The 12,643-nt window shown below is 40.4% G+C and overlaps 1 long non-coding RNA gene across 1 annotated transcript in view; it reads left to right on the top strand.

Annotated features, from left to right (window-relative positions):
• The window catches only part of LOC309669333, a 40,303-nt gene extending 28,181 nt beyond the window's left edge, over nucleotides 1-12,122 (top strand). The window contains exons 3-4 of the long non-coding RNA XR_014268899.1: nucleotides 9,788-9,930; nucleotides 12,094-12,122. This is a non-coding gene — a long non-coding RNA (uncharacterized lncRNA). The remainder of the gene's footprint in view (nucleotides 1-9,787; nucleotides 9,931-12,093) is intronic.
• The last annotated feature ends 521 nt before the right edge of the window (nucleotides 12,123-12,643 follow it).

Below are 12,643 nucleotides of genomic sequence, written 5' to 3'. Positions count from 1 at the left end.
TTCTCAGTGCACCTGGTCTAAGATCAAGGCTTCCCAAATAGGAGTACTTTACACTCATAGGCTTAACATGCTTTATACTTCCACTGACTTTTTAAAAAAAAGGATCTTAAGTTTAAAAAAAAAAAAAGCGAAGATATGAATACTATTACCATTGAAATTCAGAAAGATACATTTGAAATGTATTTGTAGAACAGTTGTTGCATACTCAATGTCTTGAGCATATAGAGAGGATCGTATTCCATTTATTTATCATGGATTATCTTATTTATATTGGGACATGATACTTTGAACATTTAGTTCAGTACACCACAAATTGTGTGATAACGGTAGGAAGCTAAGCCTAGGTATTATTTAGGTGTTTTCATTTGGTAAATAAGATGTGAAGGGACCATAAGTTGGACGCTAAATGTAAAAGTAACATTCGATCAGTCTTCCTTCAAAAACAAAAAAAGACTTCTTTGAACAAAGAAAACCTGAGGGCTACAGATACTTCAAAATATAGAAACTTCAAATGTTTCTCATAACTGCTCTGTATGAGATAGTCAGAAAGTATAAACTATTTTTTGCATGATTATTTTTGAGGAGAAATGTTGCATTTTCCAGAAAGATGAAGAGAGTATTTTTCATAGTAATAACCATGACAAAATTTACAATGATTGAGAAATAGTTGCTTAATTCTTCATGAAAGACTGTCAGATGCAAAAAAAATACAAACAAAAATCATTAAAGTAATTTTTATATAGTTAAGAACACAATTATTGAAACAGTGTTGCTACTAAGAAAATCTTAAGACGTATGCTGCCAGAGTCACTCCTACAGAGGATCTGTGTATGGGTACGGTTTAGTGAGTGCTATAAAGCTATGTTTAAGAAGCAGAAAAATCTTTGCATTGTCAACAAAATGCCAGTTCCTTTTTCAGATGAGGAAACACTAATTAACTTGCTCTTGCTCTCTGTTGCTACTAACACTTCAAAACAATTAAGTATACCACGGTTCCAAAAATACATAAGCATAATCTACCCCATAGTTAGACAACTATCAAATTGAATTAGAAATACTTGATAATGTAATAAGTTTAAGTGAATTAGAGGTTTTTTGGCAGTTTTTCAGTATTTAGTGCCTACCATGCTACTGTTAATTTCGGGAGGACAACAGTTCATGATAAATAATGAAAAAGATTTGCTTCTAGCTAATTACTTAGCTCATATACTGCATAATGCAACAAATTATGTAATAGATTAATCATCACTTGATGATATAGGAAATAGAAGTTTTCAATTACATTGTATAGCAATGAGTTTTCTAGTTGCTGGAAATACTTAATTTTGTTAACTTTAAATACATGGAAGTTTTAAGTTTTATCCCTCTAAGATTATCTCTATGAGGTTGAAAGATTCTTGATTATTTCCCAGCTATTAAAAATTAGATATCGAATGTCAGATGAGACAGATTTTTCAGTTCTCTGAGAATGAAGAAATGGTAATGACGGATTCACATCTGGTGCCTGAATACTAATTATTTCTTTTCCAGAGTATGTTAAAAAATAAGTCAGGAAAAATGTAAGGTGTCTCCATTTAATGATATACAATTGCTCTCAAATATCTGACTTCACTTTTTGATTTGGCAAACAAAACTCCCCTTACCTGATCCAGTCACCTTTTGAGAAAAAATGTCAAGCATTCTTGAAGGCTCGGTAATGAAAAAGACGGGGTATAGAGTGTTTGTCAGGAATATCGTAGTGAGATGCTTAGTAGAGCATGCATACAGCTTCAGAAGTGTTGTGTTAGGAAACAACATTTCAATCTTCAAATCCTGAGTATCTTAATTACTTAAAACCTGTGGAATTTATGTTCACTCTAATACAACAGTAAGAATAATATTTCCTTGAGTAAACCGGCTTGCTAAGAATACAGAAATCTCATAAACATGGATTCTGTAGAGACTGTTTAAATTTAAATTTTATTTCGCTTATACATAACAAAAGTTTTACGAATTGATTTACAGTGCCTATTTGCATGGAACTGTATTAAGCAGGTATCATTTAAAATTTAAACCTACAATACTGAATTGTATGTCTGAAGAAAATAAATATGTGCTCACAGACACAAACACGTATCTAGACGAAAAACTTATTAAACTAAATGGTGTTCCCTAAAATATTCCTTGAAACAAACTTTTCAAGGAAAAGTAGTTGTTTTCCTCTTTGGAGTCTCTTGATCAAACACTTTTTTTGGGGCAGGGAACGCAGATATTTTAATCCCTTTAAGTTGCAGAGGTCTCAGACCCCATTCTACTGCTTCTTGGGGGTGTGCTGCAATTGCCAGGTGAGGACCCCTTGACTTCTGCAAGGCCTCAGGAGCCTTTCAAATACCCTCGGTGACTTAGAGCTTAGTGTACATCCCTTGTTTTCCCATTTCTGGCATCCCACTCAGCACAAATCCATACTTGCCATATGCTTATTTCTCTCTCCTTCTGAAACATGCTCCCACAATGAAGTACCGCATCTTCACAGCTACCTGCAAGTCTGGGGCTTCCTCAGGTAGCCAGTGTTGTCTATCCCCTCCCACACGTGGCATACAGAATAGCTGACGACATTTCAGTAGAGGAGCACACCACAAACTGCAGCTGTGTGGTGACATATCTTAATAGAGTGAGAGAGGGATATTGGAGACAGGGCACGGTGAGGGGTCCAGGCAAGACCTGGCTTCCTATCCAGTTGTTCCTAATAATTGTTTCTACCTAAATCAGAAGTCCCATGTCTTACAAATTGTGGAAGTGTAAACACATCTGTGAACAGAAGATCATTCTTGTATAAACAGAGTACTTTTTCTGAGTAATGTCTTCCAAGGCTTTTTTAAAACTAGCCTTCAGATGTCTCTACTAGATATGCCAAAGTCACTGCAGAGAAAGCATCCGCCATGTGAGTTTCTGCCCCAAGAGCAGCCAAAGATGTGCGTAATGCCTACACTTCCAGAGGCAAAGATACAGTTGCATTTCTGGATGCATGTACAATCTCTACCTCTGCTTTGGGCTATGTCTCAAAAATATAACCTTACCACTAGCGCTTCTGATGTTAATTAGCAGTGCCAAAATACTGGGTTGGACTGATACTTCTGGGAAATTTAGAACTTGATTTTGACCTAAGTTTTGATTTAGTGACAATCCTTTTCACAGAATCACAGGATCATGGAATTTTCAGAGTTGGAAGGGACCTCTACAGATCATCTAGCCCAACTCCCCTGCTAAAGCAGGATTGCCCAGAGCACGTTACTCAGGACTGCATCCAGGCGGGTCTTGAAAATCTCCAGAGAAGGGGACTTCACAACCTCCCTGGGCAGCCTGTGCCAGTGCTCTGTCACCCTCACCGTAAGGAAGTTTTTCCGTGTATTTGAACGGAACTTCCTGTGTTCCAACTTGTGCCCATTGCCCCTTATCCTGTCACTTGGAACCATTGAAAAGAGCCTGGCTCCATCCTCCTTCAACCCACCCTTTAGATACTTGTATGCCATAATAAGGTCTCCTCTCAGCCTTCTCTTCTCCAGGCTAAAGAGTCCCAGCTCTCTCAGCCTTTCCTCATAAGAGAGATGCTCCAATCCCTTAATCATCTTAGTCGCCCTACGCTGGACTCTCTCCAGCAGTTCCCTGTCCCTCTTGAACCGGGGAGCCCAAAACTGGACACAGTATTCCAGTTGTGGCCTCACCAGTGCAGAGTAGAGGGGGAGAATGACCTCCTTCAACCTACTGGCCGCACTCCAAGGATTCCATTGGCCTTTTTGGCAACAAGGGCACATTGCTGGGTCATGGATAATTTTCTGTCTACCAGGACCCCCAGATCCTTCTCCTCAGAGCTACTTCCAGCAGGTCCACCCCTAACCTATACTGGTGCTTTGCATTCTTCCTTCCCAGGTGCAGAACATTGCACTTACTCTTGTTGAACCTCATTAGGTTCTTCTCTGCCCAGCTCTCCAGCCTGTCCAGGTCACGCTGGATGGCAGCGGGGCCCTCTTGAGTGTCAACCACCCCTCCCAGTTTGGTATCATCAGCAAACTTGCTGAGGATCCACTCTGTCCCCTCATTCAGGTCATTGATGAATATATTGAACAAGATTGGAAAACTTTTCCATAAGTTGTTATGATATACCAATATCTCCCTCCCTAAAGCCACCTTTTGTTTTGTCTAAACATTGCACCAGTGAAAAGAAGTTCAGAAATTTGTTTACTGACTAGTTGCTAGAAACACTGACAGTTTGCCAAATGTCTCCCTCTGAAATTTCCTGGGTGGTTTTAAGAATAAATGTTACCCATTCTTTGTACAACATCTTGTAGCTTTGTCCTCCATTCTAGGCTCTTATTTAAAATCCTGTCTAAGCTGATCTCTGTAACTGTACACCAAATGTAACACAGATTGTGATTGTTTGCAGCATTGTCTTGCTGCTCACATAAGAATTCTCAGCCGCCCATTGTTGCAGAAGAATCAGTGGCCACCTTTTATCACATTTCCACATTGCTCCATTCATTAGAGGTTTCTTTTCCTAACACTGTCGTTAGACCTTTACTGATGTGCACTTGACATGTCTCTTGAATGTTTGCCCTCCAGTCTTCTTCCTATTATTGCTGCCTGAACAACAGGACTTTCAGGACCAGACTATCTTAAATCCCGTTGCTTTTACCTCCCACTTCTCTTTTGTTTTAGTGGGCATTTTTTCTCTCTGAAGCATCCATTCAGAATTTGATCTCCCAGTGGTTAATCTCATTACAGATAATCCCATGTACTGAAAATCCTTCCAACAGGATAATCTTGCAAACAGCTTCCCTCTGCCGCCTTCCCACCATTCTTTCAGGGGTGAATAATTTTGATCTGTTAAACCAATGGATCTCACCTATATACACGTACATTTCCCCTAAGACTAATCGGTTCGTACTGAATTAGTAGCCTCATGCTTTGCATCCAGTCTGATTTCTTCACTATGCAATAGAAAATCAGACTGATGTTTTCATCACCACTGACATATATGAAAGAACTGTGACATGGAACATACTCAAAGACTGGTGACAAAAGGAGGCACAGGCTTCTGAAAAATAGCATTACTCAGTTTATTAATACCTATTAGCTGTGGAATATGGAGATAGCAATTATTATAATAATTTCACTGGAAATTAACTACATGTAAATCTAAATGTCGTCTTTCAATGAGTGTGTGCAAGAGCAGGAATTTATACTTGCACCTGTATGTGTACATACTGCACAAAGTACATTTAAATCATAACATTTGCTACAATGTTAGAATGCTTTCCATAGGAAAAAAAATTACAAAAACATTGTCACAGTAAAAAAAATAATCTTATGTGTTACATAACAATTTGATTCCTGCTAATAATTAATAAAAAATAATTTTCCTAACAATTTGTGTATTATATTAATGGCCTGAAACATAAATTGCACAGCTGAATAAAAATCTTAACTGTGGTCTGCAAGATATACAGGTATAGATACGTACACAGATTCTTTCAGCATATATTTTATGTGTCTTGCCATGTGTAAATAGCAGGGAAAATATGAGTTTAAAGCTCTGAGCAGTCTGAGTCTGCTTCCCTGACTGGGTTATCCAAACTTTATCTGAGAACTGGAGAGTTAGTCAAATGCCATAAACCACGTACAACTTACCAAAGAATAAGGCCAATTTTTGTAAACAGACTTTTAATTATTTTTAATTAGGCGATGTCTTAGATTTTATTGGAATTTAATGGAGCTTGTCAAATGTTTGAAAAAATATTCCTCAAATAAATTATTCAACGAATATTGCCATTATACATGAATTAATTTATTCAGTGAATAATATTCAGCCAGCTACAGAATTGGTCAAATGCTGCTAAAAGCTATTTGCTGAAGAATGGTTTTGATGAATAACATCAGTACTCTTTGAATAATACATTTGACAAAGACTACCTGACCAGTTCTATTTTTATCAGGTTAGAGATTTTGAAGTCTTACAACTGAGCAGCCATAGAAACTCTGGGTACACAAGACCCATGTGAAACCCAGTTATTTGAGTAGTTCTTGCTAATACAGTGAACTAGGGAATGCTGAATATTTTGCAGTAGTCCACATACCATTAATATCTTCTGAAAATTAGGATTGCAGGACTCCTGACTCCACAGATAAACTATTGGATTTTTTTGACTATTTAGTGTAATGCTTAGGAGGCTTTTGTTCTCTGATCATTTTCTCGGTAACCTGGCTACAACCTCCAGGAGATTCAGGACTTCTGCCATCTATCCAGCAGCTCCAAGAAGAGAGTGGAAGCTACTGAATTCTTAATGACTTTTGAAAAACAAGGGCTTCTTTAGCTGTTTAGATCCAGACTTATCATGGGACTGACTTCAGGCTCTTAAAAAAAAGAGTTACAGATCTGGAAGAGTTAGGACATGCTGCACTGTCCTGCTAAATTCAAAAGCAGCGAGAAGCAGTTTTTGAATCAAAGGGAGACACAACCCCTCCAGTCCGCTGACCATGAGATTTAGAGGGACTGAAACAGTGTGACCTAGCAGGTTTATTACCGGCCTTGTTGACAGGTAAATGAGTATGGTCTGAGAAAATGAAGTGGGGGTGTATGGGTGTGTGGGTGTAAAATAGGATTTACATGATTTAGCCCTGGAGTGCAAAGCTTTGAGTACAATACTTATGGACATTAGGCAAACTGCTGCATTCAGAGCAGCAGCAGGGTTAATTAATCCAAACCAGTTCAGATTGTGGTTGCCTGGCTAATCACCACTGTGCTTTTATTTAATTTAGAAGACCAGGACTCCTCATGTTCCACTTTCTACTCTGTGCAGAAGATTTGTCTTGCCCAGTCTTTAGAGAGGGACTGATTGCACTCAGGGCATTTGAGTAATACTGCATTTGAACTATGGTCAGAGCTTGTGGACATAACTGCAGAAACTGGATTTAAAATATAAAATAATATGTAATAAAACCCGACTGGGAAGTAGGGTACTTAAACATGGATCTATGCCTTTCTGGGGTCCAGCTGCCCAGGCTGTCCTGTTATTAGACACAGTACTCTGCTGCTGTAGCCTTACAAATCTATGTAGTTAAAGCTTAAGCATGTCAAGAGGAACCTTCCTCAGAAGCTGGGCCTATGGACACACCTTCACAGGCTATGTCAGTATTAACCATTAAATTAGTCCAGTAATAGGAACAGCCTTCTAGGGCTAAAGGATCCAAGATCCCTACTATCCACATTTCCATTGGGTTTAGTTTTGGCTAGGTCTAGTCTGATCCTATGGTCTGAATGTCTGATTTCATTTGATGTGCATTAGTTTTGCTGCTGGGGAGCGAGCATCTTCCAGTTTAATTTCATCCAGATAGACTCTCTGAGACAAATGAAAACTCAGTAACTTGGGTGGATTGAGAGATTTGCATCAAAAGTGCATTGCTCGGTGGAACAAAACACTAACATAGACACCCTCTTTATTGCTCATGGAAGCAGGCTGGCTGTGTGTTAGATTTTAGATAATCATGGAACAAAATTAGGGGTTTATTATACTTTCTCATTAAAAAGGCAGCACTTCTTAGCTGCAAAAAATGTTATTAGGCTCAGTTACAATGCCAAAATAATAATAATAATAATAATAATAATAATAATAATAATAATAATAATAATAATAATAATAATTTCTCATTCCTACAAGTTTTGGTCTTTGTATTTTGCCATCTATGAGGAAATCCCAAATGGTATGATGAACAAAGACCTTTAAAGCTCTACTCCCTCTGGTGTATAATGGTTTTACTGTAACTGCATCCATGAGTTAGAAATATTATGGGTCAAAAGCAGGCTTAGGAGGCCCTCAAGTCTGACCTAATTATCTACAGTACATTTCCACTTTTCTCCAGATACAGTTCTATATCTGGAGGCCAATTAATTTTCATGCTATGTACAGTGGAGCATATTTTTGTGTCTCTTGTAGTCACTTGGGACCTAAGAATACTATAATATTTCAGTATAATAACAGAACATAATTGAGATATTGTGATTTAGTAATATAATAAAGAGCTCAACATCACAGGTAACTACTGTATAAACTACACCAGAAACATAAAGCTGTATGCCTAACATTTTAGAAGAATTTGAGGTGAGGAACACTAAAAGCCAAACCTCTTCATCTCAAATCTACTTGTCTCTGTTTTGGCTGTGTCCTCTGTAACACAATGGCCATACTGCAATGTGTGAACACACTAGCCAGGACTCAGTCTGACCTAAATGCCCTAGAAAACCATTATTTAACTGGTTTTGTGATTATCCTGCTGTGTAAGTTGGAGCCATTTAAACCTTGTGTGCCTCTGTTTCCTGATGATGACATTCAGTTTACCATTCTTTGACAGACCACTATGGACTACCAATGTAGAGGAACTAAAACTTACCAGTAAACCATCCTAGTTATTGCTCTCTGTATTACAAAATAGGATTCCTACTAAGTGCATCCTACTCTAATATGAAGCTGTTTCCTTTCCTCTGTCTGTGGAGTGAGTTCAAGAGGGCACACACAGCACTGCTCAGCAGGAGTGGGTGACACCACTTCTGTGCTGGAGCACATAAGACCTGAGAACCAGGAAAATAATGCTTTAGTGAAAGTAGAAAGAAAAAGAGAAAGAAAAAAACACAAATTATGGAATGAACAAGGGCAATCACATTTAAAAGAAAAGAGAGATAAAAACAAGTGTGTTGACACACAAATAAAAAATGTGAGGTGTAACTTCTAAAGCACTGAACATTGGACTGGTGCTATTGTATCAGTGGATACTTCCCAAAACCCTATGTAAAGTTTATTCAAGTGCACTTTTATATTAGGTGTTGTCTGCCCTGCCCTCTGTGGTGACCTAATGCTCTCTAAAGTATAACATACAGTTTCTTAATGTTCAGCCCATATAGCTTGTCCGTTTGTACATATGCCTCAGTCTGGCATCACACTTGCTCACTATTATTATTTTAAAATTCCATGAAGAACAGCGCGATGAATGGTTGAACTATTTATTTTGCTCACCGAATACGCACTGTATGCTCTGTTTTGTTAACAAGCCTGTGGCTGGGCAGCACATCACATTCAGGATCAGGAAAACTCTATAGATGGAGGGGAGATTGTGCCTTTCCTTGAGAGTTATCTTGTTGTGCAGCTGGGAGAGGCATCTGGGCTGTGGGGTGGTGCAGGTCGGGATGGCTGGAGGTGAGGTGGATTTTAGTAACGTAGGCTTTGCATGAAAGGAAGGTAAACATGTAGTCAAGTGTTGAGGTGATGGTGATGAAAGAGGCTGCTGCAGAGCTCCAGCGGGTACGGTGAGGTTTGGGCATGTTAGGAGTTTGTCATTGGCTTGGAAATCAGGGCTAAAGGGAAGGGCACCTCTTCAAGGAAGAGTAGGTAAAGGTTTCCAAACCTCTAGTTTCAAGCTGCTTTATTCAGCAGTCCTGACTGAATAAAGGACTTACCTTCGAGCTTGCGCTATATTAAGCCCACCTTTAGTGTGTGGGAGCTTCCCGGCATCCTTGCTGGGGGGAGGAGGTTTCTCTCCTGAGTGCTGGATCAGGTGCTGCTGCAGGTGGGTCGAATTCTGCGTGCAATTCTTGCAGGTGCTCTGGGGCCAGATTACAACATGTTGTGGGGCTGTGCTTAGCTGGGGACAACTTGGTTGTTTTAATGCTGGCTAAGCTTTTAGGTGTTCTATTTCTCTTAAATGAAGCTGTTATTGATTCTTTTACCATATTTATTCCTGTTTATTTTATATTTGCTGAAAGAAACAAGACAGCGAGTGGACATTACTGTGTAAACAGTCTGATGGGTTTCTTCTCCTCAGCTTCATACGTGCCAATATTATAGAGAGGGATTCTGGTGTTTCTTTTGATTTTCAACTTCTGAGTGCCCATCGGAGAAGTCGTCGGTAAGGATTAAAAAACTAAATAAATGAGTACAAAGAAAATGATACTTATTACAATGCATGGGCCTGTAATCTCTGTGGGAGAAAAAGAACAGGCTTCGGCAGCCGAAAGGCTGAAAGGAGATGTCTGTGGAATGGAGTCAAATGCTGCCCAGAGAGTGTGACGTTAGAAACACGTAGGTGACAGCCTGTCACCTAGAAGGCTTTATTTTGGCTGTTCAAATCTAGTGAAAAAACAATAAAATCGGTGACGGCTGAGAAAATAGTGACCAATGTTAGGCTGTAAGAGATTTGTTAAAGTAATAAGTAATATTGAGAAAGTGGGGACTGAATGTTATAAGAACTTCAGGATGCCAAAAAGCAGTGTATTTGTAGTGCTGGTGAGACTGAGGTGCCAGGAGTGCTACATACTGTCTTCTTCTTAACTGGAGTGAGTAATTCTGCAGAAAACAGGCAAGTTAAGCTGAAAAATGAGATGCACATCTTAAATGGTAGAATAATTTAAGCTGGTAAGTGATGGAGTCTCAGTCTTCTTCGTCTTCAAATCAAGACTGATCACCTTTTGTGGGAAGATGTATTGTAGATGAATGTAAGCTCCCAGCCAGTGCAGGGCATAGCTGAGTAAAACGTAACACTTTGTGTCAGACTGAGCCTTCTCCTGGTTCCTTCTGTCCTTAATGTGTGTAAATTCTCATCTTTTTGACTGTACCGAGTGCAGGGGCCCAGGCTGGGCTGGCTGTGGGGGGCTGCAGGGCTGCCCTCTGGTGAGGAGCAGCCGGGGCTGCCCCGTACAGGACATGGCCAGTTCCATCCCGTTCCAGCCAGCTCCAACCAGTTCCAGCCAGCTCCAACTGACCCACCGCTGGGCATGGCCCAGCCCTGCAGCCAGGGTGGTGGTGCCTCGGGGAAAACCTGTGTAAGACAGGGTGGAAAACACCACACAAGCAGAGGAGGAAGGGGCAAAAAAGGAGTGAGAAACAGCAGAGGGAACACTGCAGCTGGAGGAGGAGGAGGAGGAGGAGGAGGAGAAGGAGGAGGAGGAGGAGGAGAAAGAGGAAGAGAAGGAGGTGCTCCAGGGCACCACTGGAGCAGACACCCACTGCAGCCTGTGGAGTACCCCATGCCAGAGCAGCGGATGCTTCCTGACAGGACTGCGTCCCACCGAGATCCCATGCTGGTGCAGATTTTTCTTTTTTCCTGAAGGACTGCAGCCCACAGGGAGAGCCCATGATGGAGCAGTGGAAAAACTGGAGGAGGAAGGAATGGCAGAGAGGAACTGCTGTGTGCTGACCACACGCGCCCCACCATCCCCTCCTGCGCTGCTCTGAGGAGGAAGGGTGTTGTTTTAATGCTGGTCTTTGTTTCTCACTACCTGAATCTGTTTTAATTGGCCATAGAGTAATGGAATTTTCCCCAGGTTGAGTCTGTTTTGCCCGCAACAGTAACTAGTAAGCAATTTCCCCGTCTTTATCTTGAGAGGGGTATTTCTCATCCTGCTTCCCCTGCCCTGCCCCACCGAGGAGGGTCTGTGAGTGAGCATCTGGGTGAGCATTTGGCTGTTAGCCGCCGCTAAACCGCATATTGACACGTAGTAGTGAAAATCTGAGTATACAACATAAATCTAGAGTATGCTTCCAAGCCGTAATGTTTTCAAGGGATTGCTGCAAACCCAACGTGCATGAAATGCTTAGTTTGGTCAGATTTCATCTAAATTTGGAACATTTATCTATCACCTACTGAATTCAACGGGCTAAAAAATTATGTTGAAATTTTTGGTTTAAGGAGAAGTAATGTAGCTAGACATGCTGATGGAGGACTTTGATAATTCTAAAACTGGCCTGAAACAGGGAAGGTCTAAAGTTTTCCTGTAAGGAGATGCCAGAAAAAAACATTGCTGTGACTATGAACTAAGAAGAGTGACTGGAAAACATAATATTGCAGATAAACACGTGTCTATTTCCATGGTGGTTGAAGAGTATAACATCAGTCTGTAAACAAGAGAGATGAATTTAATTGAGAAAGTGAAATGACAAAGGAGAAATTGTCCTGCCTATATGATCTGGAGACAATCGCATAAGTTGGAACCTCTGTATATGGGTCGTTTTGGTCTCTCCACTATCATTTTGGAAGAGGTATTAATCCACCTTGCTATTGTGTTTTATCCAGGTTGAACCACAACAGCAATGCAATGTGGGGAGTTTAGATAAGAAAATCTAACCAGAACACAAACAACAAGAAGAAAAAAAAAGGGGAAAAAAAGGTAACATTCAAGAGAAGTTTGAATGGGGTTTTGCGTGATTAAAGTTCAGGTTAAGTTTTGTTGGTTAAATCTGTACTGCTTTTCTGATAAGTGGTCCCCAAAGTCATTGTGACATGATGTGTTCCGCACTCTGTCCACCTCTTGGGCATTGCAAGCAGCTGAGGAAAACCTTGCCTGGGTATGCCTGGCAGCGTATTAACCATACAAAGCTTTTGGGAGTCCTTAGGGAAATAAGTTTCTGCGTGTTTTAGAGGATGGCCTTCTGCTTTGCCTAGGGCTTCATGCCTGGGGTTGCTACATAGGTAGATGGTGAGTCTGGAATTGAATGAAGAGCTCCTTTCAAATGACAGTCTGGATGTACTTGTGGGCACCAGATTTTCATCTGGCAGGGCTGGACCTGGGATCTCTGCAGTAGTTCTGATCAGTGGGTATGTGACATTAAAGGTTATGGACCTA

The sequence above is a fragment of the Vanellus vanellus genome (genome assembly GCF_965231255.1).
Source record: "Vanellus vanellus genome assembly, chromosome: 2".
NCBI lineage: Eukaryota > Metazoa > Chordata > Aves > Charadriiformes > Charadriidae > Vanellus > Vanellus vanellus.
The sequence above is the reverse complement of the archived record's forward strand: the minus strand, read 5'-3'. Positions and strand labels throughout refer to the sequence as shown.